General features: G+C 30.5%; 1 pseudogene; it reads left to right on the top strand.

The window, feature by feature from the left end:
- The first annotated feature begins 3,367 nt into the window (after positions 1-3,367).
- Positions 3,368-4,749, top strand: LOC123228746 (annotated as a pseudogene).
- The last annotated feature ends 9,097 nt before the right edge of the window (positions 4,750-13,846 follow it).

The following is a 13,846-nucleotide window of genomic DNA, read 5'->3' as shown; positions in this document are numbered from 1 at the left end:
CTAATCATATATTTTATTCTAATCTAATATTATCTTAATATTATTATTATCCTAATCATATATTTTATTCTAATATAATATTATCTTAATATTATTATTATCCTAATCATATATTTTATCCTAATTTAATATTATGGCAATTAATTATTATTATTATTATCAAGTTCTAATATTACTCACCTCTCAAAAATCACCTTGTTCTCAAGGTAGGGATGATTTATTATTTTCATTTTTATTTTTATTTTTTTACATTTATTCCTACCTATTTTGAAAAAAACCTGTCCCATTTTGCTATTATTCCAATTGCCCTTGTCCAAAAAAAAAATCAACCGCATACTTCCTCTTTCAATATATTCTACCTTCATCCCTAGCACTAAAATCTTTAGCAAATGAACAATTTCAAGTAGCTGGGGTTCACCAAAAACAACTGATTTTTCAATGAAATCAAATGAGTTACCCCAAAAATTGTCAAATCACCATTTTGGACCATCGTTGGCTTTGTGAATTCAATAGAACGAATTAATTCATGGTTAGAGTTGCTGAAATCTATCAATTTCACTTTTTGGTGATCAAAATCTACTATTTTTCGTTAGAAACCTACATCTCAGCAAAATCAGTTCCACTTTTCCTCTCTCATTTCTTATCGCTAACTATCAAAATGACATTGTCATGAAATCCATCCTCGTCCACTAGTAACACTGCTAACCATTTGAATACACAATTGTGATCAGATTCGGATTTACCATCACAATAGAGACATATTCCTTTTACCAACATATCTCCAGACTCCAATTCCTTTAGTTGTCGAAACCACAACGAACTCCCATCCTTATCTAGCATAGCATTGATTGGTCTCATTCCCGTACTACTCTGATACAATTTTGATAGAAACTCAATGTTTATATTACAAATAAGAATAATTATGGTTGACAATAAGAGATGTCAACTCCTCTCAAAGGCAAATAGAGTTGTCTTTTCCCTCCTAATCAGCCAAGTGTTGCCCAAATTATCGAAATAACAATAGAATAATGTTATGTATACCTACTTTTGATACATAATTCATATACATAGATGATGCATCATCATATTATTGGGTATTATTTTATCTTTAATTCAAAATCACCTAATCACATGATGACATATCATCTGTGTACACAAATTATATACCAAAAATAGATACACATAGTTTTATTGATAATAATAATTATCTCCTCTCTTTCAATGCTTACTCCCCTTTATATATAACTCATTAAATATTATCCTAATAATATCTTTATTAAATATTATCCTAATATTAAATATCTTATCATAATCATATATTTTACCCTAATATTATTTTTCTTATAAGTGCTAGAACCCTGAGACTTGACAATTATAAAAGGATCAGAACAAGGAATAAGACCTGTAAGATGGTCTTCCATATCATACACCCCAACAACGACAAGATTTGTGCTCTCTAGTATTTGTAGTTATCTTTTGCCAGCTTGGGTGTGACTGGTTATAAATTAGCCAATCACAGGTGTCCAAATGAAGTTATAGTCTTCTCAGGTGCAAGATCAAACGAATAACCCCTCTCCAGCGTGTTAAGTGCACTTGAAAAACAAGATAAATCAACCATTAACGTTTGTCAGTAACTCTGCTACCAAGGACAGAAAACAAATACAAGAGAAAATTTTAAATCAAGGAGAGAAAAGTGCTGTAAAAAAAGGACAAAGGAACTGACTTCAAGAAGAAAAAAAATACAGAGAATATAGCTACGAAAAGCAAGAATATATGAAAAATTAGAGAAATATAAAATTGAATAGTACTCAAACGTTCTCATTTTCATTACTCACACTGTTGAAGACTAATTACATCATATATTTATACGAGAAAAAAAGTCATCATTACAAAAAACTGAAAAACTAAATAAATTGAATCTAAAACAAATTTCAATCGTAGATCTGAAACTACGTTACCTTCTTCATGTCATCACTGTTGATTTTAGACTCAGACAATCCACACCTCTTCAAAAACTTCCAGATTCTACAAGTGTTGAACTGGAGAGAGAGAAGGAGTAGTACAAAATGTGTGAATGAAGTAACCCTAAACTCATTTCAAACGAAGATATGTTGTTGAGAAAAACAATGTGTTTTGATCACCGTTGCTCTTCTCCCAACACTGTTAACTCTTGTAGCTCTTTTGCTTGTACCTTAGTTAATTTTCGAAACCTCAGGTGAGTACAACACACAATTGCAGGAAAAAACAAATCTTCGTTTTTTTTTTTTTTTTAATTCTAACAGTGGGTGTCACTCTTAATGCAATAACCATTTTGATTAAAAGAGAGATGCTTTGAAACTTCATTGATTTGGTTAGTCTTTACGCATAGGAGTTCAATTTCTAAAATGGAATCTTTTGGTAGATGCAAACCTTGGTATTGTAATAAATTGTGCTTGACGCCATTTTGGATCAATATTACCTTATGCTTGCTGTTTGTGTCGTTGATTCGACAAATTCTTAAGGCTCGGATAAACCACAAAATCTTTTTAAATTATTTGTGCAAATTTAATTAATTATTTATTCAAAAAGTTAAGTGCATAAAGAAATTGATTATTTTATCAGTATATACTGAATGACAAGTCGTATAATTGCCATAGTAGAAAATGACAAGCTAGTTCTATTCATTAATTTAATGACAAACAAGCCTTCTGCCGTTTAAAAATTGACGTGCTAGCCATTTGGCTATGTAAGATTTATGTACATGTAAATCTTCATAAACTTTAGGTATCACAAATCGTGCTAGTTTGCTTATAGTAAACTACAATACATTGATGTCGTATTCAATGAATCAAATTCACAAGCAAAATTGTTCTAGATAGTCGAAAATGAGCTACACAATTACTATTAGGAATAGAAAAGTAGAGGCTTAACTGTCCTCCATATGTTAATAGAATCAACATTTGTAAATCTTCCTATTTTTTAAAATAGCTTGCTTTTCTTACAGTGTCAGCAACAATCAGCCTTATTTGTATAAGGAAGTTCCTCTAACTTACTAGCGGCCACTGTATTAAGTTACTCGCAGAATCATGGTAAATAAACACAGGCCAATAATTTTATTTAAAGGAAAACTATTGGGGATAGAGTGCTATCGAGAATCTATAAATGCCTCTTAAAGTCAATATAGCTAGCCTCTTAAAATCAATATAGCTACCATAAACAAAGTGAAGCACACTAATTTATTATTAAAGTTCAGTTCATCAAGCTAGCTATATACAATTACAGGCTCTCATGGATTCCATTTTATACTCTTAACAAGTATTTTCTATCTTGATTGCGCTTATATTGTCAAAAAAATATTTGTGCAATAAATGAAGCGATTTTCAATGTAATGGATTTCGGTGCCATAGCAAATGGGAAGAGTGATGACAGCAAGGTCAGTATAGTTTATATTAACTCTTTCCTTTTTCCCTTTTCTTTGAATGTGCTTGAGTACTTATTGTACTGGGCTTGGCAGAACTCATATTTAGAGACAATATCACTGTCTTTTTCATATATGCATTATCAAAACTTATGTTGAGTCTCAGGCTTTTACTGTTGCTTGGAAAAAAGCTTGTGATTGGAATGGCAAAAGCAAGGTATTTGTCCCACCAGGGAAATACTTGATCAGTTCAGTGGTGTTTGAAGGTCCATGCAAAGGTCCAATTTATTTTGCTGTGAAGGGATTTGTGAAGGCTCCTGCTGACCTTTCAACATTGTTGATAAGAAAATATGGATTGGCTTTCGATACCTCAACAACTTTACCCTCGCTGGAGGTGGAATTTTCCATGGCCAAGGACAAACCGCATGGAAACAAAATGACTGCCACAAAAACTCCAAGTGCGAGCTTCCAATGTTGAGTTACATTATATGCCTTGCATATCCCCTTTTAATACTTAAAACACTAGATTTTTTCAACGACTGAACAATTGAAGAAATAAAATCTATTAATAGCAAGAAAGTTCATATCAACGTTTTCGCCTGCTACAACTTGAACCTAAAATCTATCGAGATCTCAGCACCTGGGGATAATCCCAACACTGATGGAATTCACATCGGCTCATCAACTGAGATTAAGATTTATGATTCATTGATAGGAACTGGTGATGATTGTGTCTTACTCAGTCCCGAAAGTGAAAACATTCTTGTCTCCAATGTCTTATGTGGACCAGGACATGGTATTAGTGTTGGTAATGTTGGTAGTTTTGGAAGGACTCCCAATAAGAAATTACTGGTTTGACAGTGAGAAACTGCACCTTCACAGGCACCGACAATGGTGTAAGAATCAAGACATGGCCCGACTCTTATGAGGGTGTACTTTCCAATTTCACATTTGAAGACATTGTCATGAATAATGTCCAAAACCCCATTGTTATTGGTCAGGAATATTACCCATATAATGCTTGTAACAAGAAGGTATATGAACACAATACTAGTCGTTCACGGTTGATTTCTCAAGTAGTAATGCGACTAAACTAATTTTTCGCTTATCAATTTGTATAGGTTCCCTGAAAGGTGAAGACCAGCAACGTGAAATACAACAACATTTGTGGCACTTCCTCCGCCAAAGTTGCAGTTAATCTTCTGTGTAGCAGATTGAATCCGTGCAAAAATGTGGAGATTGGTGATATCAACTTGGTTTTCAATGGCACTGAAGCGGGTCCAACAACGTCTTCTTGTTTAAACGTTGAGCCAATCCTCAAAGGAAGACATATTCCAATTACTTGTGTCTAGGTCTTTTAATCCACAATAATCGTTTGAGGCATTTAGGTGATTCATTCTTATGTATGTTCAACTTCATCAAATCATACATTTAATCCAAAGCCCAACCTTATTTTTTTCTTCTACTTTTTTTATTTTTCTATGCACCCGCGGTGTTAGGTTTTTAATAACCTAACATATCTAATCTTCTACCCTCTTTGTGCCACGACATTGCTCTTCAAATTCCAAGGCATAACTTACTATGTCTTTTCAGTGTCTCCACATCACATTCTTGGATGTGGAGACATTGAATCCTCTTTCTTGAATATAAGAATCTATTATTTGAAATATGAAAACCGCTTTGTTTTAACTCCAATTCTTAATATGTTTGATTTTCATAGTCACAAAATCTCTTCCATAATATCATTTTCAAACACCCGAGACATGATAATACACAAAATTTACCCATTATTTTGTTGAAAAACACATTTATAGCACAATTAATTCTAATCACTCAAATCAAACCTAATATTTCACAATAAATTCTGAAAAACACTATGGATAAGTGCATTTTCAAGAACTTATCAACAGTTAAAAAAGAAAAAAAAATTATTTAAGAAGATAAAAAGTTGTTCATTTTTAGATCCCAATAGCAACAACAACTAAAATTGACCTTAATAAAACATTGAAAGTCATAGGGGATATTAAAAAGTAAAATGTTATATATTGTGCGCTCTTATTATTTAGAAATGTTGGAAGCAGCGTTTTAAAAATAAAGGAAAAAACGATGACGTCTAGTGGCTTATATATTTCTCCAGTCGAAGAATGTCGAGATTTTCATCAGATATTTTCACTATTTCTAAAATACAGCTCTCTGTCTCTTTCTCTAAAAACCTAACATACAAATCTTCAAATCAACTTTTATTTGATCAATGTTTCAATAGTCAGAAAGCATGATCAGATGATGAGTGATTTGATTTAATAGATATTTCTATCTGTTAGTCAGATTTTTTTCAGAAATACAAACAGTTGTAATCGTTTCTTCAATAAAAAATAGAGATATTTTTTTCTCAAAGGGCCTATTGTCTTTTTTTAAATCTTTTTTAAAATTCACCGTTGCTCTTCTCCTACCACTGTTAACTCTTGTAGCTCTTTTGCTTGTACCTTAGTTAATTTTCGAAACCTCAGTTGAGTACAACACACAATTGCAGGAAAAAAAAATCCCCCCCCCCCCCTTTTTTTTTTTCATTCTAACAGTGGGTGTCACTCTTAATGCAATAACGATTTTGATTACAAAAGAGATGCTCTGAAACTTCATTGATTTGGTTAGTCTTTACTCATAGGAGTTCAATTTCTAAAATGGAATATTTTGGTAGTACACAAAATTTATAGCACAATTAATTCTAATCACTCAAATCAAACCTAATATTTCACAATAAATTCTGAAAAACACTATGGGTAAGTGCATTTTCAAGAACTTATCAACAGTTAAAAAAGCAAAAAAAAAATTATTTAAGAAGTTGTTCATTTTTAGATCCCAATAGCAACAACAACTAAAATTGACCTTAACAAAACATTGAAAGTCATAGGGGATATTAAAAAGTTAAAAATGTTATATATTGTGCGCCTCTTTTATTGTTGGAAGAAGCGTTTTAAAAATAAAGGAAAAAACGATGACGTCTAGTGGCTTATATATTTCTCCAGTCAAAGAATGTCGAGATTTTCATCAGATATTTTCACTACTTCTAAAATACAGCTCTCTCTCTCTTTCTCTAAAAACCTAACATACAAATCTTCAAATCAACTTTCATTTGATCAATGTTTCGATAGTCATAAAGCATGATCAGATGGTGAGTGATTCGATTTAATAGCTATTTCTATCTGTTAGTCCCTTTTTTCTTTTTTCAGAAATACAATCAGTTATAATAGTTTTTTAAATAAAAAATTGAGATATTTTTTTTCTCAAAGTGTCTGTTGTCTTTTTTTAATGTTTTTTTAAATTCATGCGAAACCTTTCATGGTATCAAAGTTGTTTTGTGACTAGCATTATAAAATGGATTATTCATGGATTTCTTCTAGTTCTACTTTAAGATCTGATAGAAGCCTCGAATCTAATGATATTGTATTTACTCATTCAACCCATATCAAAAGTATTTCCTATGTTGAGCTTAATTACAGGCAGTCGATCCTACTGTTAGGAAAAAAATTGTCACTACTAGTGTGCATAGGCGTTTATTTTATTAGTTCGCACAATTTAGAGGAGCATTTATTCGGGCTAGTTGCTTGTCCTTAACATTTTTTTAGTTGTTCTTAACAATGAGTTTATGTCTGTTACAATTAAGAAAATGAATCCTGAATTTAGTGTGTGAAAAAAGTGTATGTAACATCCCCTTTAAAAATATTAGGGAAATTATATTAAATGGCCAAATTACCCATCCATCAAGCAAAAAAGCCCAATTTCCCTATTCATAAGCAAAAATGTCCAATTTTCATGTTCCTAAGAAAAAATGTTCTAAACTTTTTTTAAAATACCAAAATTACCTTGCACCACATCTATATAAACTCTCTCTCTCACTCTTATTACACACACTTCTCATCTCACTCAAACACTCACTCTCACTTTCATTTTTACTCAATATCAATTAGTACAGGTTCGTTTGGACGGAAGAAATTCGTATTTCTGAATTCGAATCGAAAAAAGGCTATTCGTGAAAAAAATATATTTATACAAATCTTAACCTAAAAACTTAATTTTATTTGTTAAATCTAGTTTATATGCCATGTAAATGGGGTACTTGAATATTAGATAATAATATAGGGGTTAAAAGATTGTTAGAGAACTATGGGGTATTTTGATATTATACAATATATAAAGAATTTAAATAACATGTTAATAATAGATAGGTATATTTTGATACAAGACAAATGTGTTAAATGAAGTGCTAGATAATTATGGGTGGTCAAATGAAATGTTATAAAAATATGAGGGGCATTTTGATATTAAACATTGTAAGAGCATTATAAATGAAATTTTAGGAATAGATAGATGTATTTTGATATGAGACAACATACAAGGGTGGGAAAGCAATGTTAGGTAATTATACGGGGTAAAATGAAATATTAAAAAAGTATAGGGGTATTTTGAAATCACATAATACATGAAGGATTTAAATAATATGTTAAGAGTAGATAGATGTTTTTTGATACAAGAGAATATAAAATGGTGTTAAATGAAATGTTAAATAATTATAAGGGGTTAAATAAAATGTTAAGAAAAACATGAGGGTATTTTGATATTTCATAATATATGAAGAATTTAAAAACATGTTAAGAATGAATAGATGTATTTTGAAAATAGAAAACATACTGGGTATTAAATAAAATATTAGATAAGTGTGGGGGCGAACTGAAATGTTAAAAAATATAGAAGTTATTTTGATATTAAACATTGTAAGAAAGTTTTAAATGAAATGTTAAGAATAGATACATATATTTTAACATAAGGTAACAGAAAAAGTTGTTAACAAATTATTAGATAATTATAGGGGGTTAAATGAAATTTAGGAAAATATAGGGATATTTTGATATTAAATATTGTAAGACCGTTTTTAATAAAATATTAAGAATAGATAGATACATTTTGATACAAGATATTATACAATGGTGTTAAAAAATATTAGATAATTATAGGTAGTTAAAAAAATATTAAAAAAATATAGGGGGCATTTTAATATTAACATTGTAAACACGTTTTAAATGGAATGTTAAGAAAAAATAGATGCATTTTGATACAAGATAATATACGAGAGTGTTACATAAATTGTTAAATAATTATAGGGGTTAAATAAAATATTAAAAGAATATAAAGCGTTTTTTATATTAATAATTGTAAAACTGTTTTACATAGTTATTACAAATTTTTTGTTATAAATGAATAATTATTTCTAAAAATTTGTCATTGTAGGATTGATAATTAAAATGGATGGTTATGCATCGGTTTGTTATCAAGAAAAATGGGTTCAAGGTAGCGACAACACAATAAAATATGTGGAAGATCCAAACAATTGATTAAAATTCCTTATGAAATAACATTTGAGGGATTTATTGAGCTTTTGAAGGAGTCTTGCGGTATTGATCCAATGAAAAACTACCTTCAACTATCAATGAAGCCAAGAAAAATTAAGTTTGATTGCCCCGTACAGATCCAAAATGATGAAGAGTCCAAGGTCTTATTGATATGTCTCAGTACTTACAGGAATGTATTCCTATTTTTGTTACATGTACTCCAATTGAAAGATAGGAGGAAAAAGATGAAGATGAAGGAGAAATTAGTGGGGTGAAAAAAGAATACGATTTGAAAAACTTAATTGATTTTAGTAATGACCCATTGTACATTGTAAACTTATGGGCTCATGAAGAAAAAGATAGGGTTCCCAACTGGAGTGACTTTGATGGAAATGATATGCCTAATATTCCTTTTGAAGAGGTAGAACCTGAGTATATGACACCAGTTACTAAGGGTATGTATAGTTTGCAGCTTGAAAATCCTATTTCAGGTGGTAGAAATTATTCTAAGCCATTTTTTGACAATATCCCTACTGATCCATTTAAGTAGCTTCTTAATTTTTGTCCACAGCCATTAACATTATCAGGTTACATTATCAGGTGGTACCAAATCGATCCAAGAAGAGAATGGTGTAAAGGTTGATGATATTTTCCATAATAAAGTATAATTGAAAGATGCTATGAAGCAATTTATCTTACTTAAAGGATTTCAATTCATGTTCAAGAAGTCTGATAGGGTGCGATGGGAAATTAAGTTCAAGGCTGAAAATTATGAGTGGTATATACATGCAAACAAGTCCAAAGTCGATAAAGTATTTCAAATTCCATATGAATCCTATCCACACATGTTCAGTTGATCAAATCATGTCATATCATAAACAAGTGTACTAATGAGGTCAAAATTTGTGTTGATTGATTGAATTTATCGGCCTAAGGAAATATTTGTGGACATCGTCGACCGGTATAAAATTGACATTTCATATTCACAGGCATGACGGGCAAGAAACTGGGCTATAAATTCATTGAAGGGCTTATCGGAGGAATTATTTATGCTCTAACCAAATTATTGCTACAATCTACAGCGTACTAATTCAAGCACCATTACTGTTATTGAAACAAACGATGACCATCGATTTACAAATTTTTTCATGGCATTAGGATGTTCCGCTTGTGTATTCAAAGACTGAAATTTAAATTTTAAACGTTGAAATACCTTAAACTATTAATAATCAAAAAATCGTTTGAAAATCTGGAAAATACGATCGATATATCATAAAATGGCAAAATTCAAAAAACAAAACTAAAATTCCATAGAATGTGAATAGTTAAAAAATCATTAGAAAGTCTGAAAAAAAGAGTCAATTTATCCTAAAGCAGCAAAAATCGAAAAAACGGAATTCAAATTCGAACTTTATAAGTTGAAATACGTAAGAATGTCACTAATTGAAAAATCATTTGAAAATCTGAAAAATACGAGTTGATAAATCATAAAACCACGAAATTCGAAAAAACAAAATTGAAATTCAAAAATACGAATTGATATATCCTATAAATAAAAAAATCGAAATATTGAGTTGAAATTACGTTATTACATCGTAAAATGTGTCAAAAAAGCACAAAAATCAAAAAATCAAATGTCAAATTAGAAAACTATATATCGAAAAACCCTAAAACAGATATAAAATTCGAAAACTATACGTCCAAAAACCGTAGATATAAAAAATATCAATTTACCCCCTGAGAAAATTTCTAGTACAAACAAGCTCAATATTAATCCCTTGCCCCCTCAGTAATTTTCTAATCTTTTAGCGCCCCTACAGTTTCAAAAAAGTACATTTTTCCTTCAACCCACGATATTCACAACATTAGCCCATTGTCATATGGCAAATTTCATAAACACACCCTGTGGACTTGCCGCTCTCCACCAGCTCCCTAATGTTTTGAAAACGCAACTTAACCCTCTAACCCACAATCAATCTCTCCTAACCATGGGATACACCGTTCCCACGGTCAGACTGTTGATCTTTTCGAACATATTTTTCGACCAAAAATTCGTTGTTTCGGCCTCCAATTTCAACACAAATTAAATCTATATAGGCTATAACACAAAACCCCTCAAGAAATTCAACGAAAATAACCAAGAATCAAAACATTTTAAGCATTGTTCAAAATCAAAACCCTAAAGTTTCAAACCACAAAATCTCACTCAAATGTCAATAATATGAACAATAACTTGATTTAAACAAGATTAGGGAAGATATACTAACTTTCTTTGTCATTTTCGATCATCAAAAATCTCTTCGCCCATGGGATGACCGTAAAGCAAAAATTTTCTTTGAATTTACACAGTGGAATCGTGGAAGATTACTGGGGGAAATAAGAAAATTTTCTTTGTTTATATACAAGGGTAGTTTGGTCATTTCACAAAAATGGGGCATTTTTTCTTAAACATGATTGTTTTGGATAATCTCACTTAGACTCTCTTAATTTTGGGCATTTAATATAATTTCCCAAAATATTATCCTTCAAAGGGAAACGTAAGTACATAAACTAAAAAAAACATGCATGACACTTAAAAGTGTTTATCCATCAAATCATAATTTTAAAAAATTTCGTAAATACCCTTTATTAAATTTAGATGCGAAAACATGCAAAAAATGTCTAAATACATAAAGATACTTAAATAATGTGTGTAACAAACCAAGATAAATCCATACATAGCACTCATTACCTAGAAAACATTAAAAGTAGAGGAGTGAGTAATAAATTACTTGGCCGTATTGAGGTTTTACTTAAACTTAATTAATCCCCATTATAACCTTGACTTGCTTCTACTCTAACTTAGTCATTAGAAGTACTTTTCTTGGACTTCAATCTTTAATGACTTTGTAATTAGAAGTGCTTCCAATCCTTTCTTAACTTTATCTTAGGAACACCTTTGGTCTCATATAGTCATCTCAAAAAACACTAGGGTCTCATAACTATGATAAAAAAATCTGTTGGTCATCTAAGATACACTTGAGATCTTATATTTAGATGACTTTTCCTCTAAATACTTGAAAACTCAAGTGAAAACACTTTGTACTTTTACAAAATACTTAAATTTATGTGCTGATCAAATTAGGTTAAAACATAGATTTGTCACCTTAGTCATGTAACATACTGTACAGTCTCATTTCCTTAAAAACATTATTGTATTGTGATATTGTATGTAACCCCTACTATGGGCTATTTTACCCTTCCACGAATATTCTGTCCTGCTAACTATGAGCGATGCTCTACTATGGGCATATATAGAAAGAGTCTTATAAGTGTCATCTCGTAACAACCCTCATGAAACATATCTACTAATGAAAGATAATGGTTTAATATGATAACACTAATTGGCATATGCTCATGTATAAACATACATGCATCTCGAGTCCCTAACTTAATTTAGACTCATAAGTAGTTTTCACCCTAATTTTTCTTTCTCTTATGGCCTAACTATATTGTTAAACTCTTTAGGCATGACTCAATACTATTATATACGATATACATCAGTATTATCCTTCAGACAACATTATGAATTTTTGGGTTCTTGACTTAACTCAACTTTACTTCCTTATTGAATGTACAATAGTACATCCTAGGGCTCATAGTCAAGTACCTAGTCTCTCGTACATGGTTAACTACTCACAAGCATCCTTGATCATGATGCACGTTCTTGTACATAGGTGTACACATCTTCCTCATTAATGACTTGGCCTTCCTCTTCATAGTCATGTTGAAACCCTAGGGATATAATCCACTTTTACTTTGTGAACAACCATATGCCCTTTTTGTACAGTCATCCACCATAACCTATTCTACATGTCACAGAAGGTCATTTTTGTCTTTTGTACGAACATCCACCAATTATAAAAAATTAGAATCAAATCAAATCAAAATCAAAATAAGATTAAATTAAAGTCAAAATCATATCAAATCAGAATCATATCAATCAAAAACAAGATCAAATTAAATTAAATAGTGTTGACTATAATCTTTATATGTTTATTATGATCTTTCCTTATTAATTTCTACCTATAATATTAGGAATAAAATGTTTTTGCATCATCCTGTTCATAACTCTTGAACTCTTAATCAATAATTCTCTACCTATTATACATTGTGCTTCAATAAATGTTATACTTCAAATTTTTTTATATAAGATTAAAATGTTGTGCTCATTCTATAAATCATCATTGTTATTTCCAATTAATTACCATAAATAAATAAATAGACAAATAAATAAATAAATATATATATATATATATATATAAAGGCATTTGTTATTTCCCCGCACTTTATAGTATAATAAATTTTTATAATGGGCAAAAGATTTATTCCCACCCAAGATTTAGTTTATTGACAAAATTATATATGTTAATTTTTAAAAATCTAAATATTTACTTGTTATTCAAATTTGTTAGTTTAATTGTAAATTATTAATTTACCCTTTTTAACACATATGTATACATACACATGAAAAATCAAAAATTGATGAAGGAGTGTATCATTTAAACAACTAACTTTTTCCCCTTGTCCAAGAGTTTCATATTATTCATAATTTTTCCTCTTACAACTACCCCCTAAGTTTTGAAACATTATACTTTCACCTGTGTCTTTGACAAACTTCTCCCCTCATCTTTGGTTGACGAGGAAAACCAAGGAACAAGGCTTACTCTTGTTAACTAAGAAAATCAACATTGCCAACAAAAAACTAAGGAACCGAGCCAACAATCATGTGTGCAAATAAAAAAAAGGATGGTTGAAACAAGATTCAACAAAGGAGGGAACTGAGCCAATGTGATGAGCATCAATGACCGAAGGAGAGTGTTGACTCTTGCAAAAAAAAAAAGAGTGACAATATCACCAAAAAAAGGTTACACTTTCATTAAGGATTTTGCTCGTTTACAATTGAAACTTTAATAAAGAGGCCAAAAATATTATTGGCAAGGGAGAGACTATCAACAAAATGAAAATTACATCGTCGGACCGAGAAGAAAGGTAATAAAAAGAAGAGAATGTAGTTGTGGGTGTA

The sequence above is a fragment of the Mangifera indica genome, chromosome 11 (genome assembly GCF_011075055.1).
Source record: "Mangifera indica cultivar Alphonso chromosome 11, CATAS_Mindica_2.1, whole genome shotgun sequence".
Taxonomy (NCBI): domain Eukaryota; kingdom Viridiplantae; phylum Streptophyta; class Magnoliopsida; order Sapindales; family Anacardiaceae; genus Mangifera; species Mangifera indica.
This window is presented reverse-complemented; position numbering and strand designations above follow the sequence as displayed.